We start from the raw sequence: 4,945 nt of genomic DNA, 5'->3' as shown, positions 1-4,945 counted from the left end.
ATCTCCAAAACGATTGTTGGTTTTCCCGAGCCACGTGTATATTGCCCTTTCCAAGCCGTGGGACAATTCTTCCACTCCCAATGCATACAATCGATGCATCCTATCATCCCGGGAAATCCACGAGCCTCAGCAACATTAAGTAGACGTTGAAGATCATCCGGTGTTGGTCTTCTTAGATACTCCTCCCCGAATAAATATATTATGCCTTCCACAAAATGTTCGACACATGACCGAGTAGTAGTTTCACCGAGTCGGAGGTATTCGTCAACAGCATCAGCTGCAGTACCATAGGCCAAGACACGAATCGCTGCTGTACACTTCTGAAGTGGGGAGAGACTATTCCTTCCGAGCGCATCTTGCGTTTGTTGAAAGAATTCAACCTCATTGGAGAATCGATCAACAATATGCATGAACAATCGCTTATTCATTCTAAATCGTCGTCGGAAGAAATTTTCAGGATATGTTGGAGTTTCACTGAAATAATCATTCCATAAACGCATGTGCCCTTCTTCACGATGTCTTTCGATATAGGCTCGTTTTTTTTTTGTTTCCTAACTTCTTGTTGATGAAGAATGGATAAATCCTCAAAGGCTTGATTAAAATATTGATCAAAGCAATCATCAAGTGAATCTTCATAATTGTTTTCCGAAGAAGATGCCATGTTTGGTTAGGAGAGGGAATGTGATTTGGTTTGGTTATGAGAGGGAATTTGATTTGGTAAGAAAGATAAAATGTGATTTGGTAAGAAGATAATATGTGATTTGGGTTTGGGTTGGTAATCTCGAAGGGGATTATACACGGGAAGATGGTTTGTGGCTTGGGTTTGAAGAGAGAAAGAAGAACAAAGCTTGGTTGCTTGGTTTGGTAAGAAGAGAGAAAGAGAGAACAAAGCTTGAAGGTATACGAGAGAGTGAGATGCTTGAAAGTTTTATACAACTTGAAATCAACTAAAGAGAGAACAAAGACATTCACGGGAAAGCAACTTTCAAACATAGACAGTCCATGTGACATAAAAGACAATCAACTTTCAAACAAAGACAGTGCATGTGACATAAAAGATATAACAAAAGTCCATGTGACATAAAAGAAACAAAGCATACTGACAAAGACAAAGACACTCACGGACTCATCACCGACTCATCACTACAACAAAGCAGTCTCAGTACGACAAAGACGGTCACATACTCCTCTTACCATCACACGTAGAGGATTGTCCCTCTTCTAGCTTGATTCCCGCCTTCAACATCTTGAACCTCTCCTCGCTCAGCCTCTTCTCGTCCTCTTGCATCATTTGCACCATCCTTCTGAACTCAGGTGGAATGCCATCTGCTTCTTCCTCCACCCTAATCAAGTACCCCATATTTCTCCTGTATTCATCGCTTGATAACTCAACCAAATCTTCTTCTTCGTCATCTGATATCTCCACAAGTTCTGCTTCAGTTGGTGGGATATCCTCAACACCATCGTCTGTATTCACTCGTGGGGAGAGGTGGTATGATTCCTCCTGCTGAAAGGCCACAAACAATTGGTTTTCTTGCCGCCATTACTGTATGTGTGTGACTTGTTCCCCTGAAAAGCCGAACAAAGAAATGGTTGATCAAAACATCATCTAGAAACATCATCATATATAACACATCAAGACAGTACAGATATGAATAACACCGCAATTTAACATCAACATTGATAACATTCACTAGAAAGACAATACATAATTTTTTTGACAGTTTGGAGGATTACATTAACATTTCGGTCATCAGTTTGTTCTTAAGAGCCACTTCTATTTCATTAAGTGGCTCTGTTCTAGAGAGCAAACTGTTAAGCAGTTTGGTCTTGTTAACCTTATCCATCATATTCTCGAGAGCAAACTGTTCCTGCAAGTCCTTCTGCTTTAGCTCCCACATTTGCTGAAACCCTTCCACAATCTTCTCTCCTTCTCCCACTGACCTTTTACCCTTGTTGGCCTTTGCTGCCTTAACGCCAATAGGCCGAGCTGTTGATTCATCATCTGCATTGACGCTCGGCATAGATGCTGATGACTGAAAAGATGGTTGTTCCCCCACCCTCTTTCTTTTTGAACCGGAGCTTTGTTGACTACTTCCATAAGTCCCACACCATTTCTGATCATTCCTAAGCTCCCGCCAGGCATGCTCCAATGAGAACTTAAGCTTGTAATCATTGGTGAAAATTTGATGTGCAGCCTTCAAAACATCATCTTCATTATGGCCACTGCTCCTCTGTTTAGATGCAGCGTCATAAGACCCCACAAACTTGCAGACACCTTCATTTATCTTTCCCCACCTTTGCTTACAGTGGCTAACCTCTCTCTTAGGGAAACCAACCACTTTCGGACTTGCATTATAATAAGTGGCAATCCTCTTCCAAAAGGTTCCTGACTTTTGCTCATTTCCAACTACTGGATCCTTGGAGGTATTCAGCCATGAACTTATGAGGACCAGGTCTTCAGCTGTTGTCCACTTGCACCTTTGCTTGTTTTTCTCCTCACCGGTTTGTGCACGTGAAGAAGATTCCTCAACGGTTGGACTATGTGAAAAACTCAGTAACCGAGATGGGTTTTCATTGTTGGGTACTTGACTGTTAAGTAATTCTAAAAAGCTAGAAGATTGGCTTTGAGAATCCATAGAGAGAAGAAGTTAAGAAGAAGGATGAAGGAGATGATAAAAAAGTGAAGGAGGAATGTGTGTTTATAGATGGCAAAGAAGGAAGAGAATATGCATTCATGTCAACCAACAAACAAAAACGAGTGAGACTTCACTCCTATTTATCACCCAACCATTTTCTAGATAGCCATCACTTCTGTTTATCACACCATTATCTAACTCTAACCACCACATTAATTACACTCGATTTAATTCTAACCACAGACTAAACTACACCAATTCATCCACGACCAAAAAGGGATGGACACCATTGTCTTCATCCTTGCGGCTTTGGTAAACACATCAGCCAACTGATCTTCACTCTGTGTGTAGCATGGCAAGATCACCCCCAAGACTATCATCTGCCTCACCTTGTGACAATCCACCTCAATGTGCTTGGTTCTCTCATGGAAGACTGAGTTGGAGGCAATGTGAATTGCTGCTTGGTTATCACAATGCATTGTCATTGGTGTAGCTTGCTCAATCTTAATGTGCTTCAAGATCCCCTTGATTCATACTAACTCGTTGGTGAGCTTCAACATGGCTCTATACTCAGCTTCTGCACTAGAGCAAGAGACAACCTTTTGCTTCTTGCTCTTCCAAGTCACGAGGTTCCCTAAAATGAAGGTGCAACAGCCGGTTGTTGATCTTCTGTCAGCTCTATCTCCAGCCCAATCTGCATCACAGTAGCCAACCACTTCGGTGCTCCCATTGCATCCCATCCATACTCCTTGGCCTGGTGATCCGTTGAGGTAGCTTAGTACTCTATCCACCATCCTCCAATGATGATCTTTTGGAGCTTGCATGTGTTGACTCACCTGATTCACAGCAAAGCAGATATCAGGCCGTGTGATTGTTAGATAGATTAGCTTACCCACTAGCTTTCTATAAAGCTTAGGATCATGAAACAGCTTGCTGTCTTCAAGCTCCCCCTCTCTTGGTACTTTGTACCCATCCTCCATTGGCATCTTGGCCATTTGTCCTCCAAGTTTTCATGCATCTTTCAAAAGGTCAAGTGTATATTTCATTTGAGACATAAATAATCCTTCCTTGGATCTACAGATCTCAATTCCAAGAAAGTATTTCATCTCTCCCAAGTCTTTGATTTCAAACACAGATTTAAGATAGTCTTTGGTCTCTTGTATTCCAACTTTATCACTTCCAGTAATGATAATGTCATCAACATAGACCAAAAGACAGATGATACCTGATGGTGTAGTTAAGGTGAAGAGAGTATGATCCAATTCAGACTTCCGGAAGCCTCTACCATTCAAGGTTGTGCTTAGCTTATGATACCAGGCTCTAGGAGACTGCTTCAGTCCATAGATGGCTTTCTTGAGTCTTAAAACGTTTCCTTGCTTAACCATACTCTCAAGACCCGGAGGAGGATGCATATATACTTCATCTTCAAGTTCTCCTTGAAGAAATGCATTTTTCACATCCATCTGCCATAAGTCCCATCCAAGGTTGGTGGCAATGGACAAAATGATCCTGATGGTGTGAAGCTTAGCCACTGGTGCAAAAGTATCAATGTAATCTTCCCCATAGGTTTGAGTAAACCCTCTAGCCACAAGTCTTGTCTTCTTCCTATCAATTGTCCCATCAGGTAGATACTTGATTGTAAATATCCATTTACATGATACTGCCTTCTTCCCTTTAGGCAGCTCACTCTCATACCAGGTTCCATTCTTAATCATAGCATCAGCCTCATCCGCAACTGAGTCTCTCCACTCTTTATCTTTCATTTCCTCCTCATAGGTCCTTGGTATGTAGCTTGTATCTAAACTCATCCTAGGATGTGCAACGGCTTGAGCATTGTAATAGACTCTGGTATTGGTCCAGTTAGATGGATCCTTCCTTACTCTCGTACTTCTTCTTAATGGCACTGTCTCCATCAGTGGCTCACTGACCACCTCAAGTTCTATAGCCGCTTCATTCAGTACCTCTTCCCCTTCTTCAGGTCGTACCTCCATCTGATCTCTTCTTTCTTCAGTTGCATCTCCATTGTGCATCACTTGTTGATCAGGACTTGAGCTCCCTTCATTCTCATGAGCTGTATCAGACTTGTTTCCCCCTTCATGATCAGCATGGGATGTGTCTTCAGCTTCATTTTGAACTGGTGCTTCTCGCCCTTTTGGATCCTGGGTTGTATTGATCCCAAGACCATCCAAGATCATCCTAAGACTCGCGGCCTTATCAGATGGTTGAGCTAGATCTTCCAGATCTTCCCAGCTCCTTTCTTCATAGTAACCTTTAGTTTCTATGAACTTTACGTCCCTTGAAACTAG

Source organism: Brassica oleracea, chromosome C6 (assembly GCF_000695525.1).
Source record: "Brassica oleracea var. oleracea cultivar TO1000 chromosome C6, BOL, whole genome shotgun sequence".
NCBI lineage: Eukaryota > Viridiplantae > Streptophyta > Magnoliopsida > Brassicales > Brassicaceae > Brassica > Brassica oleracea.
This window is presented reverse-complemented; position numbering follows the sequence as displayed.